The 27,956-nt window shown below is 42.3% G+C and overlaps 1 protein-coding gene and 1 long non-coding RNA gene across 3 annotated transcripts in view; one reads left to right on the top strand and one right to left on the bottom strand.

The window, feature by feature from the left end:
- Positions 1-193: 193 nt before the first annotated feature.
- On the bottom strand, positions 194-18,952 carry LOC134756608 (uncharacterized). Its single transcript, XR_010129482.1, has 3 exons — positions 17,429-18,952; positions 15,240-15,330; positions 194-807 (listed from the first exon to the last, which is right to left on the bottom strand). It is a non-coding gene; the product is annotated as an uncharacterized lncRNA (long non-coding RNA).
- Positions 18,613-27,956, top strand: part of GPR19 (G protein-coupled receptor 19) — a 37,043-nt gene continuing 27,699 nt past the window's right edge. The window contains exons 1-2 of one of the 2 annotated variants that reach the window (XM_055358699.2): positions 18,613-18,722; positions 19,800-19,852. The gene's annotated coding sequence lies outside the window, so the exon portion shown is untranslated. Of the gene's footprint in view, positions 18,723-18,995; positions 19,442-19,799; positions 19,853-27,956 lie in introns of those variants that run through there. The other variant, XM_055358700.2, reaches the window with a different exon arrangement.

Here is a 27,956-nt window from a genome sequence, read left to right as displayed (position 1 = left end):
GGGAAAAGGGACAGGAAAATTAGGGTAGGCCTCCCTACCATAATTTATACCTTACCCTAGAAATTAGATAATTGTCCAAATTTAAAACAATTGCTAGACAACACAGGAACTCTATATATGTGCATCTATCCATATGCATAAACACCCAAACTACCACATGTATGTAAATGGAGACATTCTAGAGTAGTTCACCTTGCCACAGAAGTTTGATTTTACTCATGGAATTCATGTCTTATATGGAAGTGGAAAATAAACACTTCGATCCCCTTCACATGCTGAATCTTTCAACTAATATGTAGGAGCACCATTTTGTCGCTTTGTTGTTGTTGATCTCGAAAAGTAAGCAAGTCACAGTCACGCCACCTTAAGAAGTCTGGCTGCCAGCAGAAAGGCTGTGCTTACATCGACCTCACAATGATCTAAAGTGTTTTGTTTACAGTCAAGGCACCGGAGATCTGTACAGCAAATAATGAGAACGCAGGCGTCTGCTGTAGTAGCGACGAAGCGTGAAAAAAAATACTATGGAGTCCCTGAAGGAACAGGGAGCGTAGAGATCAGAGCGCCATCCTCCTGCAAAGTGGGCAGCTGCAAGCGAGTAAGCCAGGGGGAAAATTTTCAGATAAACAGTGTTAAAGGTGGAACCTGGTAGAAGAAGGAAAGCTCTACACTGCACTGCTCTAAAGTGAGCTGTTTCCCCAAAACCCCCAGTCCTGCGTGATGTTTTGGTTGCCATTTTCACTGCTGTTTTCCTACTTAGGGCTGAGAAGCGTCCCATAAGCCATCCCAGATTTCTGTAATCTTCACAACCTGAGGAGAGAGGCAAAGACCAAAATAACTTAAGAGAAAACACCTGTGTCATAGACAAGTGTTCAGATGGGGTGAATGAGCAAGCCGCCAGCATCGCCAGCTCCCAGATGCAGCGCTCTCACCCAAGAATTCTGCAGCCCCAAATGTTTCTGCGAAGGTTCACGGTTCCTTGCCCAGCTGCCCCTCCCACCGCAAGCACACAGTTTCAGTCCTTCCTCGAGGATGTTTATAATGAGGCAGCACTCAACTCCACCGTTCTTCTAAGCTCACATATTTTTAGACTTTGGGAATTTCACAGTCATCTCCTTCTGACACTTTTAATTCAATTTCACAAATATTTACGGAGCACCTTCTATTAATTTGCTTATTCCTTCTTTCTTTCAACAAGTATTTATTGAGTGCCTCCTCTATGCCAGACATTATCCTTAGGCTCTGGGAACACAGAAGTAAACAAACAGATTTAAACTAGAATGATTCTGACATTCCAAAAAGGGGAGAGGAGACAGAAAATGAACACAGCACATGAAAGAAGTACATACTATGTAAGGAGGTGAAAAATGCTATGGAGAAACAATAAGCGGAGAGGGAAAAGGGAGTGTTTCGAGGATCACAATGTGAATAAGTGGTCAGGGAAGGCCTCATGGAGAAAGTGGCCTTTGAGGCCAGGCGCGGTGGCTCACACCTGTAATCCCAGCACTTTGGGAGGCAGAGGCAGGTGGATCACTTGATGTCAGGAGTTCAAGACCAGCCTGGCCAACATGATGAAACTCATCTCTACTACAAACACAAACATTAGCTGGGCATGGTAGTGCAGGCCTGTAATCCCAGCTACTCAGGAGGCTGAGGCAGGATAATGACTTGAACACAGGAGGCGGAGGTTGCAGTGAGCCAAGATCTTGCCACTGCACACCAGCCTGGACGACAGAGTGAGACTCCATCTCACACACACAAAAAAGGTGGCCTTTGAGAGAAGCCCTGAAGACATGAGAGAGCAGCCATACAGCTATCTGGGGAAAGAGCAAATGAAGTGTCTCTGAGGTGGGATCTTGCCTAATGTGTTCAAGGAACAGCAGGGGGGCCCATGGTGGATAGGGCGGAGCAAGCGGGGAGTGGTAACAGGAGCATCAGGGCTGGGCACGGTGCTCACGCCTATAATCCTAGCACTTTGGAAGGCCAAGGTGGGTGGATCACTTGAGGTCAGGAGTTCAAGACCAGCCTGGCCAACATGGTGAAACCCTGTCTCTACTAATAATACAAAAATTAGCTGGACATGGTGGCACACGCGTGTGATCCCAGCTAGTCGGAAGGCTGAGGCAGGAGAATTGCTTGAACCTGGGAGGCGGAGGTTATAGTGAGCCGAGATCGTGCCACTGCACTCCAGCCCGGGAGAGACAGAGTGAGACTCTGTCTTAAAAAAAAAAAAAAAAAAAAAAAAAAAAAAAAAAAAAGAGCATCAGATCAGATAGGACCAGGTAGGCATAGGTAGGGCTTTTATTATTGGCCTGGTGATATGGAAAGCCATTGGGGCATTAGGAGGTTTTAAGCAGTGATCAATACCATGTGTAAGGTATTGTCCAAGGCATTATTCTCAGCAATGTGGGAAGTGAAGAAATATTTGTCACAGTCCTTGCCTGTGGGGAGTATATACCATGTGCACAAAAACTAGAGGTTGGAACCAGGCGTGGTGGCCTGCACCTGTAGCCCCAGCAACTCAGAAAGCAGAGGTGGGAGGATCACTTGAGCCCAGGTCGAGGCTGCAGTGAGCTATGATCATGCCATTGCACTCCAGCCTGGGTGATAGAGCAAGACATTGTCTCAAATAAATAAACTAGAGGTAGAAAGCAATACATAGAAAAACATGATGCTGTGAAGTACAAAGCAAGGAGAAAGAGGAAGGCCTCATGGAAGAAGTGATATATGAGTCAGATCTTGAAGAATAAGAAAATGTCAAGATGATTATAAGGATGAATTGGTAGGGGTGATAAGTGGGGATGGGATCAGACAGTGGTTGGCCATGGATGGCATGCTAAAAAATCTGTTGCTCAGTAAGTACTGCAAACTGATGGAGCTTTTAGTGAAGAGAATGATCAGTGTCCAAACTTGTCTCCTGAACAAAAGCAAGCCTGGGCCCTGGGCCTGGGTTGGAGCTCTGGAGTTTGGATTTGTGAGATGGGGTGATCTGCCGAAGATGGGGCTGAGGGTGATATCACAGACAGTGTCTAGGGACAGGGCTAAATGAAAAGCTGGGCAGACAGTCCCACTGTGGTGTTCATCCAGTGGGATGTGGGGAGATGGGCAGAGTTCAAGTGTGAGACAGAGAACCCTGAGCCCAGGAGGACAGGGCTTGGCAGAGAAAGCAGGAGGCAGTCTGCCATAATCTCCTGAGCCGCAAAGGTATAGCTGCAGATGCTTTTTATATGGTGCTTCCAGCCTTGACTGTGAGTGGGGAGGTGCCTGTTAATGGGCCCAGGCTGTCTTGGACAAGCAGATCTTTGTGTTTGGAAGTAGTGTCTGACGGCAGAGTAAAGGATGGGTGTGATGAGCCTGGAGAGACTGACACGGAGGTAATTTTGGAGGATGATGAGTTATTCAATCAACAGATACAATGGATTTAAGTCATGCTATAGAGGAAATGGAAAGCAAGGAACAAATGCAGGGTGGTTACTTAGGTAGCTGGAACATATAAGAGGATTGAGAGAGATGGAGAAAGGGAGGACGAATTTAAGGACTCAAGCTTGGGTATTTGAGAGAATAATGCCATTAACTAAGAGAGGTAACAGAAAAGGAGAATGTAGGAGAGACTATAACCTTGAACTCTTGGGCTCAAGTTATCCTCCTGCCTCAGTCTCTCAAGCGACTGATGGATCCAGTCCATCAAAATCCATCGTTGCCTTCTTTCCCAGTAGCAGAATTATAACTGAGCATACAACTGCCCAGCAACATGAAATTCCCCTGTCTCCTTTGCAATTAGGTGTGGCTTTATGATGAAGTATTTTCCAATAGAATGTAAGCAAAGGTGGTATATGTCTTCCAGGCCTAGTGCATAGAACCTGTCATGTGACCCCCTCAGAATCCGCCACTCTCTTTCCCCTTTCTCATGGGCTGGAAAGGTGAATACTAGAGCAACCTTGGAAGCCACATGTTGAAGATGACAGAGCCACCTTCAACTTGGGTCCCTGACCTGATTTGGGAGAAGAAATAAGTTTTCATTTTGGGGTCTTTTTTTTTTTGATGGAGTCTCATTCTGTCGCCAGGCTGGAGTGCAATGGCATGATCTCAGCTCACTGCAACCTCCACCTCCCAGGTTCAAGTAATTCTCCTGCCTCAGCCTCCCGAGTAGCTGGTATTGCAGGCACGTGCCACCACACCCAGCTAATGTTTGTATTTTCAGTAGAGATGAGGTTTCACCATGTTGGCCAGGATGGTCTCAATATTCTGATCTGCCTGCCTCAGCCTCCCAAAGTGCTGGGATTATAGGCATGAGCTACCACACTGGCCCATTTTTTATAGCATTTTACAGTCACTCCTAACTAATGCATACGGAACAGTTTGGGAGATAGGGAATAGGGAAGGTGAAGAATTTGGTTTATCACTCAATGGTCAGTATGAGCATTGAAATTAACTTAATCCCCAGGGAAAAGAAAGAATGAAAAGGTATGTCCCTTAAGAGGGCTACAGAAGGCCAGGCACAGTGGCTCATGTTTGTAATCCCCTCACTTTGGTAGGTTGAGTCAGGAGGATTACTTGAGGCCAGGAATTCAAGACCAGCGTGGTCTACATAGCAAGACCCTGTCTCTACAAAAAAATTTTTTAAAAAACAGCTGGGCACAGTGTTGTGCACTTGTAGTCCCAGCTACTTGGGGGGCTGAGACAGAAGGACCATTTGAGCCCAGGAGTTCAATGTTATAGTGTACCACTGCACTCCAGCCTGGGCAACAGAGGGAGACTCTGCCTGTAACGAAAATAAAAAGAGGGCAAAAGAGACAATACTGGAGACAAGCATCTGACACAAAATGTGAAGGGATGTTATGATTGGTGGGGCTCTCTGACACCTATCCATATTTACAAATGTGCCATTAATCATATGGCCAGGTTGGATCCTGAGTAGATTAACAATTACACGGGTACAGGAATAAGGATGCATGTGGTATTTTTTTTTTTTTTCGGAGATGGAGTTCCACTCTTGTTGCCCAAGCTGGAGTGTAATGGCACGATCTTGGCTCACTGCAACCTCCACCTCCCAGGTTCAAACGATTCTCCTGCCTCAGCCTCCCAAGTAGCTGGGATTAGAGGTGCGCACCACCAGGCCCAGCTAATTTTTTGTATTTTTAGTAGAAACGAGGTTTCACCATGTTAGCCAGGCTGGTCTCGAACTCCTGACCTCAGGTGATCCACCCACCTCGGCCTCCCCAGTTGCTGGGATTACAGGTGTGAGCCACCGCACCTGGCTGCATGTGGTATTCTTAATTCTTTCACATCACACTTGAGGTGTGCAACACTCATTGTTTCTCTGTTGTCCTGTACTCCCTTCTCAGACTCTGTTCCCATAACCTCTGCTGGGGGGACAGCAGATTATGAAACCCTGTTCCCATTCCCTTACCGAAGTTGATCAGACAAGGGGAGAGGAGGTGGTTATTTGACCTAAACTGGGCTAGCCAAATTTTTTCTCCTGAAAATTTGGAATCAAGTCTGAGAAACTTCAATTAGTAAATTGTAACAGAGACTAATGAGGTAATGTAGACTTGAGATTGAAAGTACCCTTTTAAGAACACTGTCTTCAGTGGGGTATGGTGGCTCATGCCCATAATCCCAACACTTTGGCAGGTTGAGGTGGGAGGACTGCTTGATCCTAGAGTTCAAGACCAGCCTGGGCAACAAAGTAAGATCCGTCTCTACAAAAAATTTAAAAAGTTAACCAGGTGTGGTGGCATGTGCCTGTGATCCCAGCTACACGACAGGTAGAGGCGGAGGATCCCTTGAGCCCAGGAGATCGAAGCTGCAGTGAGCCCTGTTCATGCCACTGCACTCCAGCTTGGGCAACAGAGTGAGACCCTGTCTCAAAAACAAAAGGACACTATCTTCAGCCCATGTGTGATGAAGATGCAGATAATGTCTGTCTGCAGAGTGTCAGAAGAAAGAAAAAAATGTGCAAAGGGGGCAGAGAAGAGAGACCACATAGTTTTAGGAAGACAGACAGCCCTGAGCAACCAAAGACTCTTCAGTTTCCGGATCCTGAAGCTCATGAGGTACTACTCCCTATATTTACGTTCTATTAGCTCATGAGGTGCTACTCCCTACATTTATATTCTATTAGTTCATGAGGTACTACTCTCTACATTTACGTTCTATAGCACTGTGTTTATAAAGTAATTTCCCCCCCTTTGCTCCAAGCTAGCTTGTTATGAGTTTCTGTTGGTTGAACCCAAGTCATCCCTAATTAACACAACACTTTAATTTTTTTTTTTTTTTAGACGGAGTCTTGCTCTGTCACCCAGTCTGGAGTGCAGTGGCGTGATCTCGGCTCACTGCAACTTCTCCCTCTCCTGGGTTCAAGCAGTTCTCTGCCTCAGTCTCCCAAGTAGCTGGGATTACAGGTGTGTGCCACCACGCCCAGCTAATTTTTGTATTCTTAGTAGAGATGGGGTTTCACCATCTTGGCCAGGCTGGTCTTGAACTCCTAACCTCGTGATCCACCAGCCTTGGCTTCCCAAAGTGCTGGGATTACAGGCGTGAGCCACCGTGCCCAGCCACTTTAAATACTTTAAAGCAGGTTCCCTGGTGTCATCACATTTGATCCTCATAAGACCACAACTGTGAGGCAAATGCTATTATCCACTCTTGCAGATGAAGCTCTGAAATAGAGAACTGAGTGTTCCAAAGCCACAAAAGAGAGCAGAGAAGGCACTAGGACTAGTGTACTTATTAGTCCTACTTAAGCTGAGTCCAGAATCCATTGTAGAAAATGCAGTGACTTGATAGGTTTGCAATTATATCACTAAGGCTTCATTGGTTTAATTTACTTAGAATGCACTATTCACAAAACAAAGGCTCTGGGGAAAATGGTATTCAAATGCCTGGAAAAATGGCATCTTTGAAAAAATTAGATTCAAGAAGGGTTTAAAACTAATCTAGTGGGGTCAGAATTTAAAGAAAAAAATGCATCAGGCATTTTACTTAGATGAAAATTTTCATTTCCAAGTAAAATGTAATGAACTAATGCAAGTTTACCAGCATTGCCAGGACCATAAGGATAGGAAATAGGCCGAGGTGGGAGGATGGTTTGAGCCCAGAAGTTTGAGACCAGCCTGGGCAAACAGCGAGACCCCATCTCTACAAAAAATTTAAAAATTAGCTGGGCATGGTGGCACATGCTTGGAGTCTCAGCTACTCAGGAGGCTGAGGTGGGAGTATCGCTTGAGCCAGGGAGGTTGAGGCTGTAGTGAGCTGTGATCACGCCACTGCACTCCAGCCTGGGCGACAGAGCTAGGCCATATCTCAAAAAAAAAAAAAAAAAAAGAATAGGAAATAAATAGCAAAATTTGGATTCATGATCACACACATAATTTAATTTCCATGGTTAAAACATAAGTGGACAACTTCTACGACTAAAATACAGAATTTGGGCTCGGCGCAGTGACTCATGCCTGTAATGCCAGCACTTTGAGAGGCCAAGGTGGGAGGATCGCTTGAGGCCAGGAGTTTGACCCCGCAGTGAGCTATGATGGCACCACTGCACTCCAGCCTGGGCGACAGAGCGAGACCCTGTCCCTAAAAAAATAAATAAATAAAATATGGAATTTGGAACAATAAACATATTTATTACCAATCCACCACATTCAACTACATTCTATTTTTTACATTGAGAAGACATAAAGGAGAACATTTTCCCTGATTCTGATCTTAGTCTTCAGTTTATACAAACTTCCATGTAAAACAAAACTGGAACCTACCCACTTGCTGTTCTTGACCAACTCTCTGAATAATTATCCACATTAATATTTGTTCATTTCTTCATTCATTAAATTTTTAATGAGCCCTCACCAGATGCCAGACTCTCTGAGGACACAGCAGAGAACAAAGATAGCCAAAGTCCCTGCTGTCATGAAACAGAACTTACACTCAAGTGTGGAAGACAGACAATGAACAAATAAATAAGCATAATATGTCATGTCGCTGTAAGTGCTAACACGACAAATCAACTAATTAAGAGTACAGAGGGTAATGAAGGCAGATGCTGTATGAACAAGGAAGGACTTTTCAATAAAGTGATATTTGAGTAGAATCCTGAATGGAATGAGATCATGGACCATGTAATTTTGTGTTGCAGGCACAGGAAATAGCAAATCCAGAGGCTCTGAGGTAGGAATGTGCCTGGGATAGTTGAGGGACAATAAGGGAACTAGTAAGCTGGAAACATGGTGAGTGGGGGCTGGGGAGTAGGAGATGAAGTCAGAGAAGAAGGAAGTAGAGACCCCAATCATGTAAACTTTATAAGCCATGGTAAAGGCTGGATTTTATGCCAATTGAAGTGCGTCATCCTTGAGCATAGAGTTTTTTTTACCTGACTTCGGGTAACTTTTGTCACTTTGCTGAGTAAGAAGTATTTCAAAGAGGCAAGAGAGAAGTAGGGAGACCATGTATTATAGTAGACTATACACTAATCCAGATAAGAGGTCATGGGCCTCAGACCGGGGTGGTAGCAGTGTACATGAAAAGAAGGGTAGAGAGTTGATAGTGTGTTTTTTGAAGATACAGCCAATGGGATTTGCTGAAGATTTGGAAATGGTCTGTGTGTGTGAGAAAGAGTTCATGATGACTCCAAGCAACTGAAGAAAGGTATGACCAGTTGCTGAGATAGGGTTGATTGAGAGATGAACAGATTTTGTTTGGGTCATGTTAAGTCCGAGATGTCCATAGACATCCAAATGGAGATGTCGAGTAAGCAGATGGATATGTGAGTTTGGAATTCAGGGCAGAAGGGTCTGTGCTGGAGATACACATTTGGAAATGTTTGGCATTCAGATGATATTAAAGCTATGAGACTAGATAAGAACACTAAGGGAGTGGGTTTAGACATAGAAAAGAGCTAGGCAGTTAGCCTTAGGGTACTACAACTTTTAGAAATCAAGATGAGAAGTATCTAGATAAAGGAGATAGGGAAAAAGCCCTTAGTAGAGTGGAGGAGAGCCAAGAGAGAGGTGACCCAGGGATCAAGTAAAGAGAGTGTTCCAAGGAGGAAAGCATGATCAAATGATTCCAATGCCACTGATAGGTCAAGTAAGATAAGCACTGAAAACTGACCATTGCATTTGGCCATCAAGTTCACTGATGACTTGATAAGAGGAGTCTTGGTAAAGATGTGAAAGCCTGACTGGTGTGAGTTAAAAAGAGAAAGTCATGTTATGCATGCTGTATACCCACATGAATAAATTATGCACACACACTCCTAGTCTAAGCAGAGGGTAGATGGGTTCTGATCAGGAAACCAGTCTGGCAACAGGCCAGGCTGTGGCCAGGGGTGAGGGCTGGCTGACGGGGAAGCAAGCATATTAAAATGGTGCCATATATTGACTGCCTTTCTCCACTCTTTCATTGCCTGGTTTTACACTGTTTCCTTCAATATCTTTTCTTAACTGTCATCAAAAAATTATCATACTGGCCAGGCTTGGTGGCTCATGTTTCTAATCCCAGCAATTTGGGGGGTGGAGGCTGAAGAATCACTTGAGCCCAGGAGTTCAAGACCAGCCTGGGCAACATAGTGAAACCCTGTGTCTACAAAAAACACAAAAATTAGCTGGGTATGTGGTGGTGTGTGCCTGTAGTCCCAGCTACTGGGGAGGCTGAGGTGAGAGGATCTCTTGAACCCAGGAGTTCAAGGCTGCAGTGAGCTGTAAACATGCCACTGCACTTTTCAGCCTGGGCAACAGAGTAAGATCCTGTCTCAAAAAAAAAAAAAATTGCCATGCTGACAAATGACCTTATCTTTAAAAGTAACCATTTTTGCAGGATATGCTAAGAGAATTAGCAAATAATTAGCTTTGCTTGTGAGTCTCTCATTTCAACTGGCAAATGTTCTGCTTAGAAAATCACTGTAGAACAGCATCTTCTGTTCCCACCATAATAGACTATCTTATTAACCAGATAAACAGTGTATGGCTTTATTATAAATTCTCAGCAATGTTTTTTTTCTTTGAGATGGAGTTTCGCTCTTGTTGACCAGGCTGGAGTGCAATAGCACGATCTCAGCTCACTGTAACCTCCGCCTCCCAAGTTCAAGTGATTCTCCTGCCTCAACCTCCCGAGTAGCTGGGATTACAGGCATGGGCCAAGATCGCACCACTGCACTCCAGCCTGGGTTAGAGAGCAAGACTCCGTCTCAAAAAAAAAAAAAAAAAAAGATGCATTTCTATTTATTCTTGACAAAAAGCCTTTCCCAATGCTGTAATGATGGTGTTTTTCTCCTAACCTCGATAATCTGCTCAGGATCTTCTATATTGGTGTATCAATTATATCTCCAATGTCAAATGCAATTTGCAGTTAGTTGCCTTTTTCCATAACTCAGGATTAGATTGTTTGACCTAGAATGTTTCCAAGTAGTTTTCCTTCCCTTCCTTTACTGAAGAAACAGAAACATCCAAAATAGTTAGGCGCTCTGTGGCCACAGGAGGACAGAAGAGGGTTAGTAATGAGATAGACTACCCTCCCCCAATTCGGAACATTCATGAAGCAGGAATGTAATTGACCTGCTGTGCTGTTTAAACAGCACAGGAGGGCAGCACAAGGCCAGAACTGTCAGCCCTAATCCTGCAACTATTCCAAACCACAACTGTATTTATAATCTGCTTTTCTAAATGCATACACAAGAGTTTTAATCCCCACCAAATTTAACTGAACTCTAAATTTGCATAGATTCTACCTATTCAACATTTTTATATCATTTTCATACACTACTCACACAATAATCTGAATTTAACAATTATTTTATGATAGTATTTTTTGTTTTTATTTTTCTGAGACAGAGTCTCGCTCTGTTGCCCAGGCTGGAGTGCAGTGGCACGATCTCGGCTCACTGTAACCTCTGCCTCTTGGGTTCAAGCGATTCTACTGCCTCAGCCTCCTGAGTAGCTGGGATTACAGACCTGTACTACCACACCCAGCTAGCTTTTGTATTTTTAGTAGAGGCAGGGTTTCACAATGTTGGCCAGGCTGGCCTCAAACTCCTGACCACAAGTGATCCGCCCATCTCAGCCTCCCAAAGTGCTGGGATTACAGGTGTGAGCCACAGCGCCTGGCCTTATGATAGTGTTTTAACAGTTGTCTATACAGTCAAGTTAAGTATTACAACCCTTAACAAGTGAAGTAGAACAAAAGATCAAAGGTGACTTCTCTATAGTCACACACTATTGGTTGCAAAGTCAAGATAACAACCTAAACTTGATCCTTTTCCACTACACATAGCTCTTTCAGAAAGTGCTTCCCCCGCCACATACACACCAACACATACACTGTCTCTATGACTTACTCACTTTGACTTCAGATATAAATCTATTTAGTCTTTAATTTTTTTTGTATCCTCCAATGAAGCTAATCTAATGCTCTAAACAAAATAACCGCAAAGTAGGTAATTAGCACCCAGTAGATATGATTGGCAAGTACACATGGTTCTAATGAAGATCCCAGAGATGGCTCCCAGTGCACGGTATTAGGAATCCTAGACATGGCAGTCATGCAACTTATACAGTCTATAGCCCCTTCCAAGAGAAAAGTACTCCACCTCCAAGCCACTGGCATGGGCTCCTAACTCAGCACTATGGTTTATGATGGGGCCTGGTACAGACTGCTCTACCCAAAAGAAAGAAAATGGTTATTAGCTAAGCCAAGAACTAGAACTAGGAAGTACAGTAAGAACTAGGAAGTACAGTAAGAAGAAAACAGACAGGTGCATTGAGAAGACATGTAGGGACCAGCAGAATCACTATGTGCTAGAGCGAGGGGCCATAGGCTTCTATGGCAAAGATGTCTAGAATTCACAGACCTTGGGAATCTTTGATTACCATTTACCTGCGAACCTTTCAAGGTCCCATAGTTTGGCTTTTCATGTCCTATGGCTAAGATTCCCGTTACACACACGAACACGCACTCACGCATACTCCATATATTACTTGTGGTAAAAAGTGAGACTGTACCTCACAGTCAATAGACCTTACCCAACCACCAATGCCACAGACATAGAGGCAAGTTGAAATTAGGTAATAGATCCTTTCCACATCCAATATAAGTGTAATCTAACCTCAGCCAAGCTCATTTGGAACATGTGATACTTGACCCCAGGTGTACTTCATTCACTCAATATGTATCCTTTATTACCTACAATGTGTCAGGCATTGTGCTGAGTGCTAGAGTTACAGAGACAAACAAGCACCAGAAACAAATAAGACAAAGTCTCTATTTTTGTGGGGCTCCTAGCTCTGTGGGAAAAGCATAGGAACATCATACAAAAAAAAAGGAAATAAATTATAGAAAATTTAAGGAAACTGTATACTGATTGCCTAAACGGTAGATTCTCTTTTGCACCTAAGTCATCCTAACAGCTCTTCTATCCAAGTTCAGTTTATCAGTCATGATGAGATTCATGTCAGTATACGGTACATCCAAGTGAAAAGACCAGAACAAAATTAAATCATCATTTTTTAACACCTTTATCACTGGGGTGTAGAATAGTGTAATTAGAGGGCCAGGATTAATAAGTTCATTATGACCATTATTTAACAGGAATGCTGCGTTCTCAGGACTTTAAATGTGACTATGATGTTTTAGATTTAAGTTGAACATCCCTTACTGGTTTGTTTTGAGTGATTATCAAAGCAGAGAAATAATGAAAACATGGTTTAAAATAGAGAAATAAAACGAGAAGGCACTGAGTAAAAGGAGAATGGAGATCCAGAAAACCAGGGTCTTTTAAAATGAGTCATCACCGTAAGGATCTAGATTTATCACAGGTCTATATTTACCATGGATTTAATCATAATTACTGAAACTAATTTTTTTAAAAACCCATCAGTTCATACTCTAACATGTTTAGCCTGACTTTGTAACACTATTTTATAGAGTATTCTGTTGCACTTTTTTAAAGCACTAGAGATGTGAGTCAAATACCAACGTGTATTTAGAATTTTAGAAATACTCTATCTAGTCTGTTATTCTATTCCTAATAGAATAAGATTCTATTAATATTTTAGAAATATTATATTATTTATTCTATTCTATTCTATTCTATTAGTATTCTATTATTTTAGGATACAGCACAATTAAATTCAACAAATATTTAGTTGTGCCTAATTTGTACAAACCATAAGGCTAGTCATCAGAGGAATTTTGAAAAGTGAATAAAATACAATCACTGTCTTCAGTGGGAGGAGCTTTATTCTACATATGCAAATTAAAAATATTATTCTACATATAAAAATCAGACAATAACATAAACATAAGGCCAAATATGTGTTCTATAAAAAGATGATGCAAGCAAAATGCTTATAGGAGAGATCAGGAAAAGATTTACTGAAGAGACAGCCTTTGTCCATTCTTTTTTTTTTTTTTTTTTGAGACACGGTCTCACTCTGTCATCAGGCTGGAGTGCAGTGCCATGATTATGCCATGACCTCTTCAGGCTCAAGCAATTCTGCCACCTCAGGCTCCCAAGCAGCTAGGACGACAGGCACGCACCACCACACCCAGCTAAAGTTTTCGTATTTTGTAGAGCCAGGATTTCGCCATGTTGCTCAGGCTGCTCTCAAACTCCTGGAGTCAAGCAATCCTCCTGCCTTGGCCTCCCACAGTGCTGGAATTACAGGCATGAGCCACCTGGCCTGGCCTTTGAAATGGTTCTTTAGAACTCAATGGATTTTAGCTGGGAGAAAGGGGTAATTGAGTAAATCAAATGGGGCGATTAACTAAATGTTGACTTGGTGAATAGAAAGGACACTGTCCAAAATATCCCATAATTGGGTACCAACTCTTTGAAATTATAGGATTAGGATTTTCTCTCCCTTTTGTCTACTGGCAGTCCTATCTCCCACAATAAAAGCTTTATATGCCAGATATAGTCATTATTAGCTAATGGGCAAGCAACAAATGGGGAGATAATGTTAATATAATTCAGAAATTACATTGCTTCATTCATTATTTTTCCCAGCACACTAACATTTTGGGGCAAGCAGGGACAAGCTTCTCACAATTAAAGAGAAAACCTTAGCAACATACAAAGATGTTAAGAAAAAAAGCAGAAAATTCTGTAAGAATGCCTTCCTTTGGTGCAAACAGAGGCTTGTTTGGTGGCTTCAAGAGTTTTTTACAACATTAAGTTCTGTGGTAAACTGCAAAGTGTAAATGAAGGTGCAAAACCATTTTACCCCATTGGGGGAAAACTGATTGATAAAAAAGACAAAATCCTCGATCGGATTTTTAATTTTGATGAAACTGCTCTTAATTGGAATTAATACCCTCAAGGGCATATACATCCAAGGAAGAATCATGTGCCCCAGGATTCAAGAAACTAAAGCAGCACTGTCCAACAGAAACATTCGACAATTTAGGTTTTCTGGGAGCCACATTTTTAAAAAGTAAAAGTAAAAAGAAATGTTGAAGTGACATTTCAACATGTAATCAATATAAAATTTGAGATTTTTACATTATTTTTTATACTAAATTCTTAAAATCTTATGTGTATATTTTATACTTAACAGCCCATCTCAATTTGGACTATCACATCTAAGTGTTCAATAAACACAGATGGCTAGTTACTACTGTATTGGACAGCATGGCCCTAAAGGATGACTGTGATATTGAGTACAAGTGTCAGAGGGAATTTAATTGTGTATTTTTTATTAGCATAGTAATTTTTATAGCCCTCAACTAACAAAGTTGCAAAGGTTTTGAGTGACCTGCTTCTAACCCTATATTTCCCACAAGTCCTGTTATTTTTAGTGCACCATTAAAAAAACATGCTTGTTTTCTCTGTACATACTTCCCTAAGCCTCCCTTGAAGCTAAAGGTAGTCATATGACATAGTTCTGGGCAGTAAGAAATAAAGGGAAGTCTGCAACATCATATGGGAAACATTTTTTGCCCTTATGAGAGAGTCTAACAAAACAACAACAACAACAACAAATAGCCAGGTGTGGTGGCGCATGCCTGTGGTTCCAGCTTCTTGGGAGGCTGAGGTGGAAGAATCACTTGGGCCCAAGAAGTCAAGGCTGCATTGAGCCATAATCATGCCATTGCACTCCAACCTGGGCAACAGAGTGAGACTCTGTCTCAAAAAAAATAAAAAATAAAAAATAAAGGGACAGAGAGAGAGAGAAAGAAAGAGAGAGAGAGAGAAAAAAGGAGAGGCCTCAAGGAGAAAGCTTTTGGCCAGATGCAGTGGCTCATACCTGTAATCTCAGCACTTTGGAAAGCCGATGTGGGAGGATCGCTTGAGGCCAGGTGTTCAAGACCAGCAGGAGCAACATGAGGAGACCCCATCTTTACAAAAAAAAAAAAGAAAGCAAGTTTTTTTTGGCTCATACTCTCTTTTCTATTTGAAACATTTCATATGAGAACATGATGTTTGGAACTGCGGCAGCTATCTTGTGACTATGATAATAGACTCTTTAATACATTGAAGATAACAGACCATAAACGTATCTCTCCTTATCAGAGATGTAAATGGAATGAAGTCAGCCATGCAAACATGCCAGTAGATGGAGGCAAGGGCAGAGTTCCCTAGCAGGAAGTAGAGTGCATCTGCTTCCTGTCCTCAGTGGGCATTATTTGACCAGTCACAAACCAAATTTGCCCTTCTTTCTCCCTTTTCCCCTCTCGTGCTGAAGATTCTCTTCCCTCTGATTGAAACACTGTTTTAGTGATGGGATCTTGCTATATTGTCCAGGCTGGACTTGAACTCTTGGGCTCAAGGGATATTCCTGCCTTAGCCTCCTGGGTAGCTGGGACTATAGGCATGGGCCTGTGCCAGCAGAAACATCCTTTCTTTAGGTATGACAAGAGTACTGAATTACCCCCAATACTTAAGACCTGAGTGCAGAGCTAAAAGTAAGCCAAATTTATTTGGCTTATCATTAGGGATTCATGCACAAACCCTGCAATTTGGCCCTAATATGTATGTTTTCAATTTTTTTTTCTTGAGACGGAGTCTTGCTCTGTTGCCCAGGCTGGAGTGCTGTGGCACGATCTCAGCTCACTGCAACCTCCACTTCCCGGGTTCAAGTGATTCTCCTACCTCAGCCTCCCGAGTAGCTGGGATTACAGGTGTGCACCACCACGCCCGGCTAATTTTTTGTATTTTTAGTAGAGACAGGGTTTCACCATGTTGGCCAGGCTGGTCTCGAACTCCTGACCTCATGATCCACCCACTGCAGCCTCCCAAAGTGCTGAGATTACAGGCATGAGCCACTGTGCCTGGCCAAGTTCATTCTTTCTTTTCCCTGGAGATTAAGCTAATTTCAATGCTCATACTGACTGTGATAAACCAAATTTTTCATCTTCCCTATTCCCTATCTCCCAAACTGTTCCCTATATATTAGTTAGGAGTGACTGTAGAATGCTATATAAAATGGGCTGGGCACAGTGGCTCATGCCTGTAATCCCAGCACTTTGGTAGGCCAAAGCTGGCGGATCACGAGGTCAGGAATTTGAGACTAGCCTGGCCAACATGGTGAAACCCCATCTGTACTAAAAATAAAAAAAATTAGCCGGGCGTGGTGGCACGCACCTGTAATCCCAGCTACTCGGGAGGCTGAGGCAAGAGAATTGCTTGAACCCGGGAGGTGGAGGTCACAGTGAGCCGAGATCAAGCCATGGCACTCTAGACTGGGTGACAGAGCAAGACCGTCTTAAGAAAAAAAAAATGCTTTAAGTTATCGATCATGAAAAAAATGTCCTATCATTCAGTTAATAAGGTTAAATTGTGTTGCTTTAACCAAGTTTGAGTAATTGGGGATGCATATCAGATTCATTATTTGGCAATTTCTTTCATTTGTCCTGGGGTCACAATAATTCGAGAACTCAGATTCACATAAATATGTGGATACAAATGGCATCAGTTTTTTCATTACTTTACAGTATCAGAGTAATCACAGGGGAGTATGCCCAGAATACTGGCTAAAGAAATGCCATGATTAACTTTTTCAGCTACTGACAGTGGAAATTTTGGTAAGTATATTTTCTGAGTCACAGGGCAGACTAAATTACCAATCCATCAGTCAGTTTCTATTACTCACCAAAGATTTTTTTTCAGTGAAGAAAAATGTTTTATTTGACAACTTACTATTCTTACACTATAATTTTCATCACATGTAAATGAACTAGGAGTCTCAAAGAAGTCACTGTTCTTTATCAGCTCTTCCACTCCCATACTTAATTTTCATTCAAGCCTTCTCATTATGTGCAATGAGGGTATTCAGTTTAATACTGCTTGTTTGCCTTGACAAAGTAAGCCAGCTTTCTGAGTTAGTCTTAATCATTAAAGTGAACAAGATACCCATTCACTTTATCTGCATTTTTTTTTTCTTCATGATGAAAATGCCAGTTCAATACTGGTTTGGAAAACCGATTTTCACCTTACCTTAACCAAGTCAGAGTACCTCTAGATAATGGAGCGGAATTTTAAAGTTACTTCCCATTTTGGTACAAATTCGTGTTAAAAGGTATTCAAGCTGCTGGATTTACTGAGTTTTATCATATTGAACATGAGAAAATCCAGAGGCTAGTTTCTTGAGATAAAAGGATTTTCTGTGACCGATGCTGGACACAGGCAAAGCTTTCAAAATTTGGTTCCATCTGTTCACATGTCCATACATATTCTCTGCTTAATTTCGTATCTCTTGAAAATCCCACTTTTAGAAAATTTCTTGTTACAAGTTGAAGTCTTCAAATTCACCATTCAAAAACATAACAGAGTCCAATAAAATTGCCAAATTGTTAACATTTATGCTCTTATCCAACTCTAAGATAATAATGATCCAGGTTTGGCTGAATCTACCAGTTATTTAAGGTTGTTTTTTGAGCACATTAAAATGTATCATTAGAAATCCTTCCATAAAAATACTTTTTAAAAAGTCACTTTGCCTGCCTTTTTTTTTTGTTTTCAAACGAATCCAGTCATATCTGTAAAACAAGTTTCCATCAGATCTCATTTTATAAGCAACATCCTTTTCTAAGCCACCTGAAACTGACTTTGAAGAGCTCTTCAAACCATTTCAAAAATTTGTTTGTTGGCTTGTGCTTTCTTGGGTTAATGCTTCTAGAGTCGTCTCTAAGTTTCAAATTTTGCATGGCTGCTTTTTTTTTTTTTTTTTTTACTTCGCTTCAAGAGTCAGTCTTAAATCATGTAGGTTTTGCTTGAGGTTTGCTCGAGCAAGATGACCTTAGGTTTGGTCTTATTTGCATTTTTACCATAACTAGGCCTACATTCTAAATAAGTAACTAAATGCCACCTATGAGTTTCATTAACTGTGGCTGCTTGCCACTTTTTAGTTCTGGTTAGGGTGGTGCTATTGTTTTCCTCAGGTTCATTAGAAACATCTTCCGTGACAGCTCTGACGCGGCACCGATTTCTGAGTGTCCAGTGTTTTCCCTACCATTATTTTCTTTGGTCTCACGTTGACACTTAAACTGTCCAGTTTTAAACCTCCGATCCGTGTTCCCAAATGAAAACATGACTTTCATTACGAATTACACGTCAAGGGAGCAAACCAAGGCGCTCGGGGTGGCGAGAACCGCGACACAGCGCTTCGCCTGGACTGGTAAACAAACCGCCGCGCAGGCGCAATGGCAACAGGACGGTAACCTGGGTAGCCGCCAATGGGCTTTTTCGTAGAGTGAAAAGCGGAAAAGCCAAACAAAACGCTGGTTCCAAGGTGATAAACTAGCTGACTTCCTCTATTTTTACTTTTTTAAAAAATTTTGTTTCTGACGAAGTAGTTGTGCGGCCTTCTGGGCCTCGCAGAGATCTTCTTCGTGAAATTCCTCGGCCCCAGAGAAATGCCGCTAGCCTGTCGGCTAGTTATATTAGCCTAATTTTTTGTCTTGACCTTTTTCATTTGACTGCAGCGCTAATCCTAATCCACTGGGGCAGCAAAAAAAAAAAAAAAAAAAAAAAAAAAAAGGGCGGGTGGGATCTCAACGCCACGGAAAACCTTCATACTAGCCGGCCATCACCAAACCACGCGAGATCTGCCTGAGGAGAAGCGCCACCTCGGGAGTGAACGTTTGCGCATGCGTCTGGCTCATCATTTTTAGCGCGCAAAAGTTTCAAAACTTTCCTCCTAGTGAGAGGCGGTCCGATTTGGCCCTTGGGGAGTGTCCGTCGCGTTGATCTGATGGATTCACGTACACAACACCACATTCTATGAGACTTTGTAGGCAAAAGTCCACAAGCTCGTATGGTCATCCCTTCTTTCCGTTTTTATATTGGCCGTGAACTCTGTGAGGGGAGGTTTCAGCGACTGAAGTAGTAAAGGAGTGGGAGCGGGAGAGCCGATTAATGAGGTTGTAGAATAAGACAGAAATCTGAAGGGACAAAGGAGTTTTATTTATTTTTTGGCTGGTGACCAAGAGGATGTGAGTGTGAGCTAAGGTAATAACAGTGGGAAGGAGAAGATGGGAAGATTTGAGAGATAAATGAAGGCAGTAGCTCTGTAGCCTACCTGGGAGGCCAGACTAGAAAGAAGTTGACAGTAGAGGACATTTTTCTTAAAAGAGTGTGAACTTATGCATGTTTGTAAACAGGCAGAAATGGCATGCATTTAGTACATGGTGTATATAAGGTGGAAATCGGGACGCCCCTAATGGAATGGAATGAGGAAGATTCTAAAAGCCACAGTCCTGAACACAGGCCGAGGTGGAATTGGGAAGAACAGTCGCGGTAACAGAAGTCAGGAATTTGGGAACTGTCTCGAGGGATCTGACCAATCTGACCTCTTTTTGTCTCTCAGGATATATGGGACACCTGCACCGGCATTGGATTTGGCCCCGCAACATCTTAAAGGTACCACCCAACACCTGAAGTGTCTGCCTCCTTCCGATGGAGCCTCCTGGCCCCTCCCACCTCTCACCAGCTTTACCCTTTAGCCAGAATGAAATGTGGATTTCATGGAATGAAATGGTGGCATTTAGCTACCACATTACTCAGATGTGTCACTGACACCTTACAGAAGTACATACTTCTAGCCTCTAGCCTCCCAGTTCACTAGATATTAGAGTCCATCTTGATATCGGCAGCAATTCTATGCCACTTAGCTACTATAATTTGATTCTTTGTATACTATCTGGAGTACAAGGCAGAAGAATGCTGATGGAATACGTAATTTTACTCCAACAAAGGAATGGCTGATAGGTAAAGAGTATCACTTCATCTGTAAGAAAAACTAAATATGGAAAGCCACAGGATTGAAGCTAGCAGTGATGGAGAAGGATCCCAGTGTGAATATATAGAATGGAAGTACTTCAGTAAAGAGCCAGGCATGGTAATCACTTACCAAGAAAGTGACTTCATTTCATTTTGGCAGCCTAAAGTATATCCTGGCAGCTGCGCTGTATGTGTGAAGTGCATAGGAAAATGCTGCAGGAAAAATCCATGGAGGCAATGGAATAGGATTTCAGGGTTGAAGCCTGGGTGTCTTGTTTTAGGGAGTGGGATCATCCAGCTCTGAGAGGCATGACATCTCGATATGATGTCATATAAAGTGTGTACAATTGGGAATCAGACCTGGGCTTTGACTTTAGGGTCTGCCAATCACTCTGTGTGTCCTGTCTGAATCTCAGTTTCTCTATTTATAAAATAAGGATAATAGTGCCTGTGCCATAGGATTATTGTAATGACAAAATGAGGTAGCATAGAACTTAGTGTAAAGTACATGCCACCTACCAGTTGAATTGTGGATGCTCTATGCATCGTAGGTCCGTCTGTATTTAGGGAGCTTTAAGACAGGTACTCTACCGGGCCGGGCTCGGTAGCTCACGCCTGTAATCTCAGCACTTTGGGAGGCTGAGGTGGTCGGATCACAAGGTCAGGAGATCGAGACCATCCTGGCAAATACGGTGAAACCCCGTCTCTACTAAAAAAAAAAAAATACAAAAAATTAGCCGGGCGTGGTGGTGGGCACCTGTAGACCCAGCTACTCCAGAGGCTGAGGCAGGAGAATGGCGTGAACCCGGGAGGCAGAGCTTGCAGTGAACCGAGATCACGCCACTGCACTCTAGCCTGGGCGACAGAGCGAGACTCCGTCTCAAAAAAAAAAAAAAAAAAAAAAAAAAAGACAGGTACTCTACCATGCGCACACATTAGAATCACCTTGGGAGCTTAAAAAAATCCTAATGCCCTGGCTTTTCCCTATGCCAATTAAATCAGAATCTCTGCGAGTGGAGCCCAGACATCAGTACTTTCTTAAAACCCTCCATTTTGCAACAAAGGTTGAGAGCCACTGCTTTAAGAGTTCCCTCTAGGGCCAGGCACGGTGGCTCACGCCTGTAATCCCAGCACTTTGGGAGGCCGAGGCGGGGGGATCACGAGGTCAGGAGCTTGAGACCAGCCTGGCCAACATGGTGAAACCCCATCTCTACTAAAAATACAAAAATTAGCTGGGCGTGGTGGCACGCGCTTGTAATCCCAACTACTCCGGAGGCTGAGGCAGGAGAATTGCTTAAACCCAGGAGGCAGAGGTTGTGGTCAGCCGAGATCGTGCCACTGCACTCCAGCCTAGGTGATAGAGCAAGACTCCATTTTGGAAAACACGTTTGGAGGAATGAAGTTTAGAGCTTGAGACAGGCAGATAAGTAGGGCATCATGAGCTCTATTCAGGAGGAAGGCCACTGTGATAAGAATGGGGTTAACGTACTAATTTGGGAAAGGTCATTGATAAAGCCATTAGTATAATTGCCAGGATACACAGGCTTAGCTGTAGAGATAGAAGAGTGTCAGTCTCCCAAGCTGGTCTTTTGATCTAGCACAGGCAACACAGATAATGATGTCTTTATTGCATTACACATGGTGAATCTTGGGCCATCAGCAGGGCTGATGGTAGTAGTGGGTTGGGGCGGACCTTTACAACCTGCAATACCTCATTGGTTGGGGAGGGCATCAAGGCATGATTGAAATGTGGGTTCTTTTCCAATGAGAGGCTGCTGTACATGGGAATGCATGTGCAGCAGGGCATTGATAATGAAGTGTTTTCCTGTAGCCTATCAGGGTTGATGTGGCTGCTCTGACCACACAAGTGGTTTTGTTATTATTAACAGATGAGAAAGGTGAGGTTCAAGCCTGTCTTTGTAGCCTTTCAGGGAACACAGAATCACTTGGAATACAAGTGGCATGGTCAGCAATTTCAGCTTCTAAGAGACAAGTTACTTGCTAGTAGGACAATTCTGGTTTCTAGGTTTATAAATAACTCAGAAGTTGAAATCACCATACTACTTTAGTTATTGAATATAAGACAAAAAAGGTAGTGATAATGGCCAAGAATATCTTTTGCCACATGAAGTTACCTGTCTTTAATTGGGTTCCTTTTCTTGAAAAGCAGGCACACATGAGTGACAGAGAATCTTCCTGGGACCGATAGGAATGCTAGACAGATTGGTCTCTGTCTTTAAAGGTTTTTATGGGTTAGAGTGAGCCAGGACTAGAGCCAAAGACAAGTAATGCTTCAGTTTCTTAAGGGCTTTTTCAGCTGCTGGAGGCCAGTAGTACTTTTGCTCAGAAAGCAAAGGAGAAAGGGGCTTAAGCCCAGTTGGAGAAAAAAAAAAACCAAAAAAACAACTATAATTAGGTCTTTTGTGCTTTATGGATATCAAATACCTGTTGGACCTTTTTCAGAAACTTTCATATTGTACCAGTATGGGGTTCTGGTTCTATAAATGAGGGTATCCAGTCCGTCTTTCTTTCTGCCTCTTTTTGGGGTACAAGAAATTAAATTTGAGTCAGGCGTAGTAGCTCACGCCTGTAATCCTAGCACTTTGGGAGACCAAAGCAGAAGGATCGCTTAAGCCCAGGAGTTCAAGACCAGTCTGGGCAACATGGCAAAACCCCACCATTAACCTGGCTAATATTACAAAAAAAAAAAAGACAAGAGAAGCCAGCAGCAAGTCATCACTGGACCTGACCAAGATGACCACTCAAAGAGAGGAATAGACTTCAGCAGGGAAAAGCTAAAAAGTCTTTCTGGAGTTAGGTAAGTGGCCAGCTGGTCAAAGGAGCTATAGTTGAAAAATTCATAGAAGTAGAGTTTTGTCCCCCTAAACCCACATAAGTGCCCATGAGAGAAGGAATCAGTCTTTAATACCTGTGAGGTACAGGGAAACTGATGGCAGCTCATGTTAGTACCAACAAAGTAAGACGTATTGCTCATCCTCCTCTCAAACCCTGGAGGGATCAGAAACTAGGAGGGGCAAGATCTAAGGAAACAAGTCAGGAAAAAAGAGAAGTGGCCACACTCTTTTGCTAAATCTACTACAGAAGGCACAAACTGGGAGGAGGGAGAAATGCCTAAACTAAGTCAGGTGCCAACTTTTGACTGTTATATAGGACTGGATATTTTAGTTATTAACATCTCTTAACTAAAAATGACCAGAAAAAGTAACGGGACCACCCAAGTTTTAATTCAGGGATAAGAGAAGAACCAACCTTGCAACCAGACACCCTTGAAGGGTGTTTTCAAAGGGACAGTGGAAAATGAAAATTAGGTGGTTTTAGGTTAATCTCAAAAGTCATGCTTATTCAGTGTGCTGGTACACTGTCGCTGAGCACCTACTTTGCTGTTTTAGATCCTAGAGGTATAAAGATGAATTGGATGACATCCGCCTTACAAGAATCTATGAAGTCAATGCAATATGACATATGCAATCGTATAAGTAGTATATATGAAAATTAAAGTACTATGGTGAAAAGGAAAATGTGACTAACTTATTTTGGAAGGATACAGAGTGGGAGAGAAATAGAACTACAGATAAGATAAAACCCAGCAGGGTTTGAAAAGAGGAGTAGATGTTCACAAAGAGGACAAGGCAGAGAAACTGTCAAGTCTAAGCCACGGAGGCAATACAAGCAGTGTGAAGGGCATGCTTGTTCAGCAGGTGACTCAAATGGAGGTGAAATGGAGGTCACAGGGGTTGAGCTTAGACCAGAGCTATTGGCAGGCTCATTCTGGAAAGTTAATGGAATTTTAGAAACAGATGCACCAAGAGACCAGTCATTTCATCTATCAGTCATTCCTCCCTCTGTTTGACCTTGCCTTTTATAAAATTGACCAACAGCCATTTTTATTTTTTTATTTTTTATTTTATTTTATTTTATATTTTTTAGTTTGGGATATGACCTTTATTGAGCTTATCCACCAGCGTGGAAATAATGTCTGTACAAAACCAAATGTTTGTTACTATAACTTCTGCATCACAATTAAAATCCAAAGAGTTATTTAAAAACAGTCAACTCAATCAAAACCCACTACTTCAGAATCCATATTTTCTTTGAAGCCACAGTAACACTTATATATGGTTAAGACTCGAATGCAGAAATTTGGTTGGTTGGAAAGCTAATTAAACTTCCAACTTGCTCAAATAGAATTACAAAAAGGCAAAATTGCCAACAGCCCTTTTTAGAGAGTGCTGAGAAGATAGTATGGGAACTCTTCTCCATCCCGTTCTCCCAGCTGGTTGGATCTGGCTCTGTATCTGAGTTAGGCTGGTTCAAACAGACTCTGCCTCCTAAGAATTTAGAGTCAGAACATTGAGAGACTGGGTCACTCTGACAGAAGCATTGAATTTATAAGGACATGTGAATTTCAGATCCAAGGCCACCATTTAGGGGCAGCCATTTTGGGGCCAGTAATACAATAAGGGACAAGCAGAACTAGTTGATCTCAAGAGAAGCTGGTGAATGCAGCTAATGAAGAAACAGAGAGAATTGGAGGCAGTAGACCATGTGGTCTCCTAGAGAAAGAGAGTCAGTAGCTACCTTGGGTCTGACCACTTTCAGGACCCTTGTCTAATCTAAGGTCTGGCTGCCACTTTTTGTTCTTGATTTCCCTGCACTTCCTCTGAGTCATAATAAATCCATCTCAACCTAAGGGGATTCATTTTTCTCCTTAGACAACAGTGTTATGTGCCTAATTATGTTCTCCCCTCTTAATGTTCTTTGTCCTAATAAAACCATGTATCTCCACATTAGGAATACACATATATAGCAAAGACACTTATTTAACTCGCTACAGATATCTCATGAAAATGTAGGTCCTTTATTTTGTCTAGAGTTTTCACCTATTAGTCATCTATTACCGCATAACAAAATTCCCTACAGTTTAATATCTTGAAAGAATAATATCAAGTTCAACAGAGCTTAAAAAAGAAAACAAAAAAACAAAAACATTATGTCGTAGTTTCTGTGGATCAGGAATTTGGGAACAGCTTAACTAGGCCATCTGGCTTCGGGTCTCTCACAAAGCTGTAGTTGAGATGTTAGCTAGGGGTATGGTCACTGACTAGGGCTGGAGAATCTCCTTCCAAGGCAGCTCACTCACAAGGTTGGCTAGTTGGTGCTGGTTGGTGAGAAGCCTCGGTTTGCTATGTGTGGGCCTCTTCACAAGGCAGCTTGAGTTTCCTTATGACGTGGTAGCTGGCTTGCCCAGAGTAAGTAATCCAAGAAGGTGAGAGCCAGGTAGAAACTGTCACAGAATCACTTCTGTCACATTCTATTTATTAGAAAGAAGTAACTAAGTCTAGCCCACATTCAGGGGGAGGTGGATTAGGTTTCACATCTAAAATCTAATGTGGCAGCCAGACCTTAGATGCATTCTTTGAAGGCATATCAAAGAATTTGTGGATGTATTTTAAAACCACCACAACCTGTTAGGTTACAGGAAAAAAAAAAAGTGTCTAATCCTGTTTCAAATATAGTTCAATTTCATTCAGTTCCTTTAGATAGTATTAGTACCCTATGGATGAAATGTTTCATCTTTCATAATACCTCCCAAAGAGGTCCTGTCATTTTTTTCTGAAGATGACGTTCATTTGTTTGGGGGGAAGTGGGGGTATAATTACATATCCTTGTGGCACTGATCAGACAGAGGGTACCTCCTGGCTTCATTCTGGACCTAGAGTATGCACTGAGGTACTTTCAAGTTTCCAGGATGACACCCTCATGCAGTTTGAATATATGTCCCTGCCAAATATCATGTTGAATTGTAATCCCCGGTATTGGAAGTAGGGCCTGGTGGGAAGTGTTTGGGTCGTGGGACAGATCCCTCATGTCTTGGTGCTGTTCTTACTATAGTGAGTGAATTCTCTCAAGATCTGCTGTATTAAGTGTGTGGCACCACCCCCAACTCTCTCTCTTGGTCCTGCTTTCACCATGTGACATGCAAGCTTCTGTTTTACTTTCTGCCATAAGCAAAAGCTCCCTGAGGCCTACCCAGAAGCTGAGCAGATGTGGGCACCATGCCTCCTGTACAGCCTGCAAATGTGTACAATTAAACCTCTTTTCTTTATAAATTACCCAGTCTCAGGTATTTCTTCATTGCAATGCAGGAACAACCTAATACATACCCCTTGTCTGCCTGATCCCTGGGGAACATGCTGTCCTGTGATGCTGAAGCCTGCAGCTGGTGAACTCATGGTGAACTCGTGGCCCACCTTTGGATTCAGACAAATCTCCCAGGGAGTACTGGCCACCTCCCCTGGCAGACTCAGTACCCCTGGCCCCTGCTGTGGGGTTACCTTGTCTTGGTTGTGGCAGGCCTACTGGCTGTTAGTTTAGCATCATCCTTCAAGAGAACAGAAAGGCTTAGAATAATTGATTGTCATATCTGTGTCTGACCATGCTATTGTGGACTTGGCCTGAACAGCCATAGAAATGCAAGGAATGAGGTTTGAGGGACTTGGGCAGTTGTCTCAAAAAGGGAGTCAAGGCAGAAATCCCTTACCCTGAGCACTGCTCTCAACATGGAGGTAACTCACTGTGGTAGGCAGCCTTTTATTTCATGATTTGACTTTTTGATGAGTCCATGCTAGTTCTCTTGTAGAATATTATGCATTCTTGATTTGGCCAATTATTTCCTCATAATATCTTATAACTTGTTTCTCCAACCCTTGCCTTTTTATTAAAAAAAAAAACTCGACATTATATGTACAGATTTGATTATATTCGGGTTAAACATTTTTAGAAAGAATACTTCAGTAACATTGAGTAGGTTACATCATTTCATGTTAGGCACATAATTTCAGCTTGTCTCACTATTAGTAACGCTAAATTTGGTCACTTGGTTAAGATGATGACCCCCCCCCAACTCTCTTCACTGAAAAAGGACACACGTCCCTTTGCGCTTTATAAGTAATCTACAAATAACCCGTTCAAAAACTTTTCATCTTATACTTTGAACACCTTTTGTGATCTTTTCCTGAGTCAATTATTTCACTGGGGGTTGCAAAAATGGTGTTCTAACTATAGTAGTCTGTATTTATTAACTAGCATTTTTCTGTAAAGAAGAACTTTCTTTTTTTAAGAGACAGAGTCTAGCTCTGTCTCCCAGATTAGAGTGCAGTGGCACCATCAGAGCTCACTGAAGCCTCAACCTCCTGGGTGCAAGCAATTCTCCCACCTCGGCCTTCTGTGTTGCTGGGACCACAGGCACATGCCACCATGCCTGGTAAGAGCGCTGTTTTAAGAAAACCATTTTAATGAATTTCTCAGTGGACCACTGGGTAGTGGTTTGTTTCCAATTTTGTTGAAAGCACTTGGAAAGCTCTTGATTTTTAAAAGGATTTGTTACCTAATTATTGGAGCTATTCACTTTCTCAGTACTATCCCCAATATTTTCGGTTATTCCTGTATTTGGTCCCCAGGAGGTTTTTAAATTCAGGTAATGCAGGATTTGATGTAAAGGTGGAAGAGAGGTTCGGCAATCTGTGCTAAGATAGAAGAAAAGCTAAGTGGAAACCAAGAACCAGCATGACATCTCGACTGCACCAGTTCTCAGAAAAGCAGTTTTAGAATGCATACTTGTAGAAGCTGAGGATCTAGAAATTAGTTCCCATAAAACTCTGCATGCTTTGGGACCCCTTGGAAAGTTTTTACCTGAAGCCAGAGGTCTATAGTACAGAAAGAA

This window comes from Gorilla gorilla, chromosome 10, assembly GCF_029281585.2.
Source record: "Gorilla gorilla gorilla isolate KB3781 chromosome 10, NHGRI_mGorGor1-v2.1_pri, whole genome shotgun sequence".
Classification (NCBI taxonomy): Eukaryota; Metazoa; Chordata; class Mammalia; order Primates; family Hominidae; genus Gorilla; species Gorilla gorilla.
Note: the sequence above shows the minus strand (reverse complement) of the source record. Positions and strands in the feature narration are given on the sequence as shown.